Consider the following 12,853-nt stretch of genomic DNA (forward strand, 5'->3'; position numbering starts at 1 on the left):
TCTGGGCCGCGGCGCGCGGCGAGGGCGGGCCAATGAGGTCGGCGCCCGCCGACGGTCTGCCGGAGACCCGTGCCCGCCCAGGGCCGTCCGCGTGACCGCCCGGAACAGGAGCGCTGGCCCTACGGTCTGGCGCCGCGACGGGCGGGCGATTTGCTTGTCACTCGTTGTCCGCCGAGTGCGTGACCGTGGGTCCACCGGCCCCCCGGTGACTCAGCCCCACACCTGCACCTGCACCTACACCTGCACCCTGAACTGGGAGGGTCCCTACCCGCCTGGGTAAAGAAAGACGCGGTTACTTCTGTGCACAAAGGGGTTCGTGTGGGGGGGAGCAACGGGTGTGCAGCGTGCGCAATGTATGTGCAGTGTGAGCTTGTGCAGTGTGTGTGTGAGTGTGTGGGTGTGCAGTGTGTGCAATGTATGTGCAGAGTGAGTGTGAGCTTGTGCAGAGTGTGTGGGTGGCTGTGCAGTGTGTGCAATGTATGTGCAGGGTGTGATGTGACTGTGTGCAGTGTCGGGGCGGCCCACGCTGGGACAGGACCGGCGGTGCAGGGCTGAGCGAGCCGGTGGAGCCCACCTGGAGGGAGGCAGAGCCCCGCGCCCGTGTACCCGCGGCTGGGGGAGGGGAGACCTATCCGGAGTCTGCCTGCAGGATTTAATTAGATAATAATATAGAAGAAAATTCATCGGGTGAGGAGGTTGTTGTGAGACCAGCCCTGAAGGGCTGAGGCTGCAGTATTAAGCATGAGTTGTGTGACACTTGAAGACAGAGTCTTTGCTCCTCTATGATAAGGGCTCCTGGGTGCTCCCCTCTGTCTTCTACAGGTGAAATCCTCTGGTTTCTCTTTTATGTTAGCTTGACACATAGAATTCTCCAGATTAGACCAGTTTTTATCTACTAAAAGGTCAGTTTTATATGAATCAGCTTTATTGATCATAAGGAACAAATCTGTTTCCCAATTTCTGATCCTTTTTGTTGTTCTCCATACACAAACTTTGAACACCACGCTGTACTTATGAAAGTGTGGCCAAAGCGGGTGAGCCCTCTTTATTCATTCTGTGATCCAGTCTAGTTTTTCTCTAAACTGTGATGCCAGGAGGATATGCTACATTTCAGTTCTACTCTCTTCAGATATTATTCTTGCCATGCTCTTCATAAGTTATCTTAAGCTTAACCAAAAAATACCGCACCTCATATCTTCTATAATTAGCCATTGTTAGATTACTTTTCTCCTTTTTATGAATTTAGAGAATTTTAAAAATTTAAACTACTTGTTTGCAGACATGATCTTCAACATGTCATCTACTTCTCTTCGTAGGCTTCTCTCGAAAATAGTAGCCACTAACATCTTTCCTTACAAGCAACTAAAATTCACAAATGTTTTAAAAATAGTCGAAGGTGTGACTGATGTAACAACTGTAACAGACACCCTCCTGTACAGGATATAATTTCATTCATAGCTTTTTCCTAAATATCCTCTCATTTCGTTAACAGCTCTGTGAGGCAGGTAGGAAGTGTTAAGGGCTGAACTGTGTTCTCCCCATGTTCATGTCTCCTAACCCCCAGGACCTCAGAATGTGACTGTATTTGCAGATAGTGTCTTCAAAGAGGTAATTAAGGTAAAATGAGGTCATATGAGTGGATCCTAATTCTGTATAACTGGGGCCCTTATAAGAAGAGGACATTAAGACACGGACAGAAGACCGTGTGAAAACACAGGGCAGGTCAAGGAGAGAGGCCTCAGAAGAAACCAGCCCTGCCAGTACCTTGATCTCGGACTTTGAGCCTCCATAACTAGGAAATTTCTGTTGTTTAAGCCACGCAGTCTGCAGGACTGCACTTTTTTATGGCAGCCCTTGGAAACTAATACACAAAGCTGTATTCTTCCTATTACTATGAACAAACTATCCTAAACATGAAGCCACATAGTTCACCCAGGGCTTCTTAGGGATGAATTTCCCCCAAATTATATTCAGGGCTTTCTTGCCAGAAAAAGGAATATTTTCTGCTCCATCCTTCCTATTTTAAGTAGGTGAATAAAATAATCAGTAGCAGTAAAATAAGGGAGAGAATACTAAAAGGTCTTTGGGGTAAGAAGTGAGGGGAAGGAAGACAGAGCATCGAGGAAAAAAAATTTTTTTATTGCATCCTCAAAGATAATTTTAAACCACTCACTTTCCCACTCAAATCCTTCTTGCTGCACATGGATTTTGGCCAGAATTGTTGGTAACAGTATATCCAAAATATCTAAGTACTTAGTATTTTGTTATCAAGTGTGGCGTTCAATTACTCTATTTGTAAAACTACAATTGTCCAGCTGGTTTGTAATTCCCTGGGAGGGAAGTGCCACACGCGACACCATCCAGAGTCAGTGAGCATGAACCGAGAAGGCTTATGCCTTAAGAAGAATTTGCAAAATGCTAATGAAAAGAGAAAGTAGAAATGCTACTGACACTATTTAGTTGCACACCTCCACTAGCCGTTTAAAAACTAATCCCCCCACCGCCTTTAAGTTCCTCTGACTTGCGTCATGTACGCTCCTTTGTCTTCTCCATACAGTGTCGATGCACTTCTCTGTGTGCTCTCTGAGCGTCCGTGTGCCCTGCCTGAAATCGGGATAAAGAATGTGCCTGCGTCAGTGTAACGGCTGGAGGAAATAACCAGCACAGCGCCTGGCCTGGAGGTAAGGCTCAGTGAGCGCCAGCTGTAATGATGACAGCTCTCGTCGGGCCCTAACAATGCCTTCAACTCAGAAGGTTGGCACTGTCGCTGCCCTTTCCTCACCCCTGCAGCTTGACCTGCCGCTCCAAAACTAGATTGTGAGACCGGCCAGGAGAGTAACTTGTGTTCTGTATTCAGCCTCTGTACCTTGTGTGATGAAGGAATAAACTTGCCCGTCTTCAGTATTACCCACGTCCTTCCTCTCCAGGTGCACATATGTGCTATGATTTTCCTGGAGAGGAGATGGAGGGAGGGAGGCCCCGAAAAATCTAAATATCAGGGGAAGGAGGAATCTCAAAAGTAACAAAATTGACTTCCAAGACCTTTTTTTTATTTGGACAAAGTAGTGGTGCCAGCATTGGAACAAATATTTCGTTTAATGCCCAAACTGGCAACGGTCCAGGTGTCCCTCAACAAGGACAAGGGCGGAGGAAACTGGTATATTTGTAAAATAGACTACTGCTCGGCAATAAGAAAGGTTAGTGATGATACGCCCCACAGCATGGTGACTCTCAAAAAACGTGCTGAGTGAAGAAGCCAGACACAAAGGAGTGCCTATGGAATAACTGCCTTTATCTGAACTTCTAGAAAGGCACAAGTAACCTGTGGTGATAGAAACCAGAACAGAGGGCCGGACTGGCCGGGAAGGAACATGAGAAATTTTTCAAGGGTGGGAATGTTCTAAATCTTTTTTTTTTTAATTTTTTTTTCCTTTTTCTCCCCAAAGGTCTCCGGTACATAGTTGTATATTCTTCGTTGTGGGTCCTTCTAGTTGTGGCATGTGGGACGCTACCTCAGCGTGGTTTGATGAGCAGTGCCATGTCCGCGCCCAGGACTCGAACCAACAAAACACTGGGCCGCCTGCAGCGGAGCGTGAACTTGACCACTGGGCCACGGGGCCAGCCCTAGGAATGTTCTAAATCTTGACCAGAGTGTTGGCTACCTGGGTGGATGCATTTGTCAAAATCGAACTGTGGGGGCCAGCTGGGTGGCGTAGTGGTTACCTTCCCGCGCTCTGCTTTGGGGGCCTGGGGTTCCCCGGTTCAGATCCCAGGTGCAGACCTAGCACAGCTCATCAGGTGACACTGTGGCAGCATCCCACATAAAATAGAGGAAGACTGGCACAGGTGTTAGCTCAGGGCCAACCGTCCTCACAAAAACACCAAAAAAAAAAAAAAAAAAGCCCCACAAAAAACTGAACTGTGCATTTCACTCTAGGTGAATTATATCTCAGTAGCACAAATGTGAAAATAAAATCCAGTATCTTGGGAGAAAAGGACCTGGTGAAGAAGACAGCTCCCTATTGTGAAGCGGCTGTCCGCAGTGACAGTTAGGTGATGTATTGTTATTACGACAGTGAGGGGTAGTTTAGCATGTAAATAAAGAGGAATAGAAGAGAAAGTGGTTCAAGAGTAACATTCCTCTTAAAGAATAACCGTCCTCTCCCTGGAGGCAGCCTGGCCCGACGGACGATGTCGGATTTTCCCATGATTCGCGGCGCGGCCGAGCCGTGGGCTCCCTTCTCCCCGGGGTGCAGGAGCAGGTGCAAGCCGCCAAGCTCTGCCCGGACCTTGCTGCGTCGGCAAGTCGTTAACCTTTCTTTCTTTTACTTATAATAATGAGTGAAAAAAGCTTTTATTTCTGTGCGGTAAACACCCTTAAAAAATTTTTTTTTTATGAGGTGACATTGGTGACTTGTTTTCTTCCTGTGCTGAAAGGAGCGAACTGTAACACAAGGAATCTGAGCTTCCATGGTCCCTGACAGCCGCCCTCTTAGGTAGATTGTCGGGGCTTTGCGCTTGGCCCTGATTAATGACATGTGTAGTCGCTAAGATCTGAAACAATAAAGTGTATCCACAAGGTCAGGTATGTGCCGGCCGCCCGGACAGCTGTCCCACAGCGCTGACTTGCGGCTGCAGCTCGGGACCAAGGGACCAACCTCTTTTCCAAGTCGAGCAAGAATCCGGTTTAGGAAGGATGTGGACAGGGTACCTAGTCCTCCCTTTAGGCAAGAACATACTCAAAGTAAACCAGATACTTGAAAGTCCATTTTTATTCTGATTTTAAAAAATAGTAACACATAGTTTTTGTAGAAAATTTGAAGTTGCAAGAAACTGTAAAGGAGGAAATAATAACCACCTTTTTATTTTTTCCACTCAGACATAATTTGTAATATTCCTGTATGTATCCTTTCAGTCTTTTTTATGTGTCTGATATTTTTAATCTTTATAAATACTTTCATTTACAATATTCACATATGTAATAAATGTATATCATTAAAATTTTCCACGTTGTTTTCCCATAAATCATTTTTAATTACTATATTCTAGTCCAGGCATTCAGCCACATTTCCAGGAAGTAGCATAGGCTCTGTGGGCCATATGGTGTCTGTCCCAGTGGTACAGCTCTGCCGTGGGAGTGGGAGGTAGCCGTGGACAATATGTAAATAAATGGACATGGCCATATTTCAGTAAAACTTTATTTATAAAGAAAAGACAACAGCTGGACTTAGGCTGCAGGCCATTATTTGCTGACCTCTGGATTTTAAAAATCTAGTCTATTGGTTAGGAATATTTCAAAATTTACCTGACCAACATCCTGTTGTCAACACACAGGCGATTTTCAATTTTTTCACTGTTATGAACAATACTGTGATATTTACATCTTTGATGACTTCAGTAGGATAAATACTGAGAAATGGAATTGGTACTCAGACTATCGTTACATGAAAAAGTACACATGTGCACATGGGTGAGCTTTGCCTTTCCACTTCTTGGACATAATCTCTGTTAAATGTGTGATCTGTAGGGGCTGGCCCTGTGGTGCAGCAGTTAAGTTCGCACATTCCGCTTCAGTGGCCTAGGGTTCCTTGGTTCAGATCCTGGGTGTGGACCTACATACTGCTTGGCAAGCCATGCTGTGGCAGGCGTCCCACATATAAAGTAGAGGAAGATGGGCATGGATATTAGTTCAGGGCCAGTCTTCCTCAGCAAAAAGAGAAGGATTGGCGGTGGATGTTAGCTCAGGGCTAATCTTCCTTAAAAAAAAAAAAAAGTGTGATCTGTATCCTCTCAGGTTTCTTGCACACTTTCATAGATTTTCCCCTGTAAGTGGCATCATACTGTGCTTTTGGTTCACTCACCTGCTCTTTTCACTCAGCGGTGTGAATTCTCAATGTTGAGAATCTTGCTGGGTGAGAGAGTAGTGATCTGCTTCATCCTTTTTTGATAGCCGTCAGGTGTTTCACTGAGTGGACTCATTCACTCAATAAACATTTTCTGAGCACTGAGTGCTGTGCACTGCTTTCAGCACTGGGGACACGCTGTGAACAGAACAGGTGTTGCCCTTCAAGGCGCTTATTCTCTGGGGGGAGAAGACAGAGAGAAGATGAACAAAGGTGTATGTGTCAGTTAGCGATAAGTACCATGGAGGAAACAAGGCACACAGGGAGGCTGGTAGGGATTGCCATCCGTGTGTGTGTGTGTGTGTAGCGGGTGCTGTCTTATATCAGGTGTTTGGGGAAGGCCTCTCTCCAATACTGAGCTGATCACCCGATGGAAGGCTTGCAGACACCTGGTGAGAGCAGTGCAGATAGAGGAAACAGTGCAAAGGCCCTGAGGCTGAATTGTGCAGGAGTTTTCCAGGAACAAGGAGCCATGTGGCTGGGGTGAGGAGGCAGGGGAGGGGTGGAAGAGATGAAACCAAAGAGGTGGCCAGGAGGGCATGGTGGAGACAGGCTCTGACTCTGTGAGATGGTGAGCCATTGAAGCATTTTTGAGAAGGAAACCATCATCCAGTTTGTGTTATCTTATCACTTTGGCTGCTCTGTAAAAGGGCAGAGGTGAAACCAAGACCACTAAGAAATCCACGTAAATCTGCCACAATTTCTTAGCCAATCCTCTGTTAATAAATATATAGGTTATTTTTAGTTTCTATTACAAATAGTGCTGGAATAAATATGGCGGGGTTGTTTTTTATTTATTGTGATGAAATTCACATGACACAAAATTTACCAATTTAACCATTTTTAATGTACAATTTGGTGGCATTAAATACATTTACAACATTGTATAACTACCACTACTATCTATTTCCAGAACTTTTTCATCATCCTAAACAGAAACTGTGTACCCATTAAACAATAACCCCCCATCTTCCCCAGCCCCTGGTACTTCCACTTTCTGGCTCTCTGAATTACCAATTCCAGATACCTTCTATAAATGGAATCATACATTATTTGTCCTTTGGTGTCTGGCTTATTTCACTTAGCATAATGTTTTTAAGGTTCATCCATGTTGTAGCATGTGTCAGAATTTCTTTCCTTTTCATAGCTGAGTAATATTCCATTGTATGTATATACTAATTATGTCTATCCATTCATCCATCGATGGACATTTGGATTGTTTCCACTTTTGGCTATTGTGAATAATGCTGCTAATTCTAATGGCTAATGTGAACACTGGTGTACAAATATTTGTTTGAGCCCCTGCTTTCAATTCTTTGGGGTATCTTATTAGGGGTGGAATTTCTGAATCATATAGTAATGGCATGTTCAACTTCTTGAGGAATCACCAAACTGTTTTCTGCAGCAGCTGTGCCATTCTACATCCCCACCAGTGATGACGAGGGGTCCAATTCCTCTACATCCTCACCAACAATTGCTATTTTCTGTTGCTTTTCTTCCCCCGTCATAATAGCCATCCTAATGGGTGTGGAGTGGTATCTCATTGTGGCCTTGATTTACATTTTTCTAATGACTATCACTGAGCCTCTTTTCATATGCTTATTGGCCAGTTGTATGTATTCTTTAGAGAAATGTCTATTCAAATTCTTTGCTCATTTTTGAATTGAGTTGTTTTGTTATTGTTGAGTTGTATGAGTTCTTTATACATTCTGGATACAATTCCAGATATATGAATTGCAAATATTTTCTCCCATTTTGTGATTGTCTTTTCACTCTTTTGATAGTGTCCTTTGATGCACAAAGGTTTTTATTTTGATTAAGTGCAATTTATCTATTTTTCCTTTATTGCCTGTGATTTTGGTGTCATGCTTAAGAAACCATTGCCCAATTCAAGGTCATGAAGATTTTCACCTATGTTTTCTTCTAAGAGTTCTATATTTTTAGCTCTTAAATTTATGTCTTTGATCCATTTTTTAGTTAATTTTTGTATGTGGTGTACAATAAAGGTCCAACTTCATTATTTTGCATGTGGATATCCAGTTTGCCCAGCACTATTTGTTGAAAACACTGTCCTTGCCCCATTGAGTGGTCTTGGCACTTTTGTCAAAAATCAATTGACCAGGAGAGTGATGTCACCATCATGTCAGAGTGGGCTCTTCCTTCAGAATGTCCCCCCTAAGTTACAATGAAAAGGCCATTCACAAACCAACAGAGGATATTCACACATCACAAAAGATGTCTGAGAGACCCATGCATCCATTCACCTTAGGGTGAGGTGCTGGACCCCCCAGGAGGAAGAGGCAGGAAGTAAGGGGATCTCCTCTCCCTCCCTGGCAGTGACCAAGGGCATGGGACTGTTTGTGGCTCTGAGAGGCAGTGGGGAGGGGCAGCTCTCCATAGGAATGCCTTTGCTCTCCAAGTTCCCTCACAGCCCATGGGAAAGCCCCACACAGAGGAGGCTAAGGTATTGTGGGGGTGTCTTCATCAAGCCAGCACCCCAGGAGGGCAGATAGCACAGAGTGAGAATGTCCCTGGGATTACGCACGTGAAAGAAAGTGCCCCTACCCCCGCCTGGCATTCCAGCTAGCCCAGTCAGCCAGAGCACCTGTGCATACCTTAGGAAAGCAGCAGCTGCGAGCAGGCAATTGAACATGGGCCCTGTCAGCACAGATTCCAAAGGACAAGCACAGACACCATGGGTCACATGGGCTCAGAATACACAGCTGCTGACCGCCCCCCCCCCCCCACCAGTGGTGGCAGGTGGCATCTGCAACCAGATACTACCACCATGCGAAAGCACAAATCTACCCCATAAAATAGTACTAGGAAATATATCAATACTCCAGACAAGAAAGAAAGGGACAAAAACCCAGAAATCACTACTGAAGTCACAGAAATTTACAATCTAAATGATAAAGAATTTCAAAATAGTTATCATAAAAAAGTCAAGTTACAAGAAAATTCAGATAAACAGTTCAACGAAATCAGGAACAAAATTAATGAACAGAGGGAATTCTTCACAATTGATTGAAACTATAAAGAAAAACCAATCAGAAATGTTGGAGATGAAAAACATATTGGATGAGATAAAGAAAAATCTGCAGTCTGAGAATTAACAGAGCTGACATTATGGAGGACAGAATTAGCAATCTGGAGGACACAAATATAGAAATGCTTCAGATGGAGAAGGAGAGAGAACTAAGACTAAAAAGAATTGAAGAAATTCTCTGAGAAATATCCCACTCAATTAGGAAATGCAACCTAAGGATTATGGGTATTCAAGAGGGAGGAAGCGGGAGAATGGGGCAGAAAGCTTCTTCAAAGAAATAGTAACTGAGAACTTCCCAAACCTGGGGAAGAAGCTGGAAATACAAGTAAAATAAGCTAATAGAACTCCTAATTACATCAATGTAAAAAGAGCTTCTCCAAGGCATATAGTAGTAAAACTGGCAAAAGTTAATGACAAAGAAAAATATTAAAGGCAGAAAGGCAGATGAAAATAACTTACAAAGGAACCCCTATCAGGCTCTCAGTGGATTTCTCAGCAGAAACCTTACAGGCGAGGAGAGAGTGGAATGATATATTCAAAATTCTGAAAGCCAAAAACTTTCAGCCTAGAATACTCTGTCCAGTGAAAATATCCTTCAGACGAGATGGAGAAAAAAAACGTTCCCAGATAAACAAAAGCTGAGGGAGTTCATCACCACAAGACCCCCCACCCCCTACAAGAAATGATCAAGAAGTCCCTCATACCTGAAAAATAAAAAAGAAAGGGTTTACAAAACCTCGAGCAAGGAGATAAATAGGCAAAATCAGAAAATTGCAGCTGTCTATCAGAACACATTAGCAAACACTTAATTATAACATAGAAGATAAAGGGAAGGAAAACGTCAAGAATAACTATAATCTCATCATTTTAACCACAAACTCACAAGACAAGATGGAATAAGTTGTGAAAACAATAATCTAGAAGGGGAGGAGGAATTGGAATTGGCTTAGACCAAGGAAATAAGAGGATATCAGAAAATGGACTATCTCACCTACGAGATTTTTTATACAAACCTCATGGTAGCCACTAAATGAATAATCAGAACAGAGACACATATGATAAATAAAGAGGAAACTGAGAAAACCATCATAGAGAACTGCCAAACTGAACTGGCAGTCTGAAATACACAGGATGAGAAACAAGGAAAACACAGAACAACCAGAAAATGAGTGATAAAGTGGCAGCATTAAGTCCTCATATATCAATAAGCACTCTAGATGTAAGTGGATTGAATGCTCCAATCAAAAAACACAGAGTGGCGGGATGGATTAAAAAACAAGACCCAGGCCCAGCCTGGTCGTGCAGTGGTTAAGTTTGCACATTCTGCTTCAGTGGCCCGGGGTTCACTGGTTCAGATCCTGAGTATGGACCTACACACCGCTTGCCAAGCCATGCTGTGGCAGGCCTCCCACATAAAACAAAGGAAGATGAGCATGGATGTTAGCTCAGGGCCAGTCTTCCTCAAAAAAAGAAAAAAAAAAAGAAAAAGCAAGATCCAACAATATGCTGCCTCCAGGAAACACATCTCAGCTCTGAAGACAAACATAGGCTCAGAGTGAAGGGATGGAAGAAGACACTCCAATCTAATGGCAAACAAAAGAAAGCAGGTGTTGCTATACTTATATCAGACAAAGTAGACTTCAAAATAAAACAGGTAGAGGCCAGCCTAGTGGCTGAGTGGTTAAGTTTGCACGCTCTGCTTCGGTGGTCCAGGGTTTCACCAGTTCGAATCCTGGGCATGGACATGGCACAGCACATCAAGCCATGCTGAGGCGGCATCCCACATGCCACAACTAGAAGGACCCACAACTAAAAAAAAACAGAACTATGTACCAGGGGGCTTTGAGGAGAAAAAGGAAAATTAAAAAAATCTTAAAAAAAAAAAGATAAAACAGGTAAAGAGAGAAAAAGAGGCAGTAAATAATGATAGAAGGGACACTCCACCAAGAAGACACAACACTTATGAATATATATGCACCTAACACAGGAGCACCAAAGTATAACTATTAACAAACCTAAAAGGAGATATTAGGAACAACACAATAATAGCAGGGGACCTTAACACCCCACTTACATCAATGGATAGATCATCCAGAAAGTCACAAGGAAATAGTTGAATTAAATGAAAAACGAGACCAGATGGACTTAATAGATACATACAGAATATTCCATCCAAAACCAGCAGAATATACATTCTTCTCAAGTGCGCAGGGAATATTCTCAAGGATAGACTGAATGTTGGGAAACAAGCCAAGCCTCAATAAATTTAAGAGGACTGAAATCACATCAAGCATCTTTTCTGACCATAATGCTATGAAACTAGAAATCAACTATAAGAAAAAAGCTGGGAAAGTGACAAATATGTGGAGACTAAACAACATGCTACTGAATAATCAATGGATCAATGAAGAAATTAAAGGAGAAATCAAAAAATATCTGGAGACAGACGAAAATGAAAATACACCATGCCAACCCATATGGGATGTAGCTAAAGCAGTCCTATGAGGGAAATTCATAGCAATAGAGGCCAACCTTAACAAACTAGAAAAATCTCAAATAAGCAATCAACGTGATACACCACATCAACAAATTGAGGAATAAAAACCACATGATCATCTCAATAGATGCAGGGAAAGCATTTGACAAGATCCAACAGCATTTATGATAAAAACTCTGAAAAAAATGGGGATAGAAGGGAATTACCTCAACATAATAAAGGCCATATATGACAAACCCACAGCCAACATCATACTCCATGGGCAAAAACTGAGCGCCATCCCCCTGAAAACAGGAATGAGACAAAGATGCCCTCTATCACCACTCTTATTTAACATAGTACTGGAGGTCCTGGCCAGAGCAATTAGGCAAGAGAAAGGAATAAAAGGAATCCAAATAGGGAGGGAAGAAGTGAAACTCTCGCTGTTTGCAGATGACATGATCCTATATATAGAAAACCCCAAAGAATCCATTGGAAAACTTTTAGAAATAATCAACTACAGCAAAGTTGCAGGGTATAAGATCAAGTTACATAAATAAGTAGCATTTCTATACTCTAATAACTAACAGAAAAAGAACTCAAGAACACAATACCATTCACAATCACTACAAAAAGAATAAAATACCTCGGGGTGAATTTAACTAAGGAGGTGAAAGACCTATACGACGAAAACTGCAAGGCTTTTCTGAAAGAAATGGATGATGACATAAAGAGATGGAAAGACATTCCATGTACTTGGATTGGAAGAATAAACATAGTTAAAATGTCCATTCTACCTAAAGCAATCTACAGATCTACAGATTCAACACAATCCCAATCAGAATCCCAATGACATTCTTTACAGAAATAGAACAAAGAATCCTAAAATTCATATGGGGCAACAAAAGACCCTGAATTGCTACAGTAATCCTGAGAAAAAAGAACAAAGCTGGCGGCATCACAATCCCTGACTTCAAAACATACTAGAAAGCTACAGTAATCAAAACAGCATGGTACTGGTACAAAAACAGGTGCACAGATCAATGGAACCGAATTGAAAGCCCAGAAATAAAACCACACGTCTAAGGACAGCTAATTTTTGACAAAGGAGCTGAGGGCATACAAGGGAAAAAGAAAGTCTTTTCAACAAATGGCGCTGGGAAAACTGGACAGCCACATGTAAAAGAATGAAAATTGACCATTCTTTTTCACCATTCACCAAAATAAACTCAAAGTGAATCAAAGACCTAAAGGTAAGACCTGAAACCATAAGGCTTCTAGAAGAAAATGTAGGCAGTACACTCTTTGACATCAGGATTAAAAGGACCTTTTCGGACACCATGTCTTCTCAGACAAGGGAAACAATAGAAAGAATAAACAAATGGGACTTCATCAGACTAAAGAGCTTCTTCAAGGCAAAGGAAG

At 42.7% G+C, this 12,853-nt stretch overlaps 1 long non-coding RNA gene across 1 annotated transcript in view; it reads left to right on the forward strand.

The window, feature by feature from the left end:
• Positions 1 to 8: 8 nt before the first annotated feature.
• Positions 9 to 12,853, forward strand: part of LOC111772598 (uncharacterized) — a 49,854-nt gene continuing 37,009 nt past the window's right edge. The window contains exons 1-2 of the long non-coding RNA XR_002806599.2: positions 9 to 276; positions 2,558 to 2,681. This is a non-coding gene — a long non-coding RNA (uncharacterized lncRNA). The remainder of the gene's footprint in view (positions 277 to 2,557; positions 2,682 to 12,853) is intronic.

This window comes from Equus caballus, chromosome 2, assembly GCF_041296265.1.
Source record: "Equus caballus isolate H_3958 breed thoroughbred chromosome 2, TB-T2T, whole genome shotgun sequence".
In the NCBI taxonomy this organism is placed as follows: domain Eukaryota; kingdom Metazoa; phylum Chordata; class Mammalia; order Perissodactyla; family Equidae; genus Equus; species Equus caballus.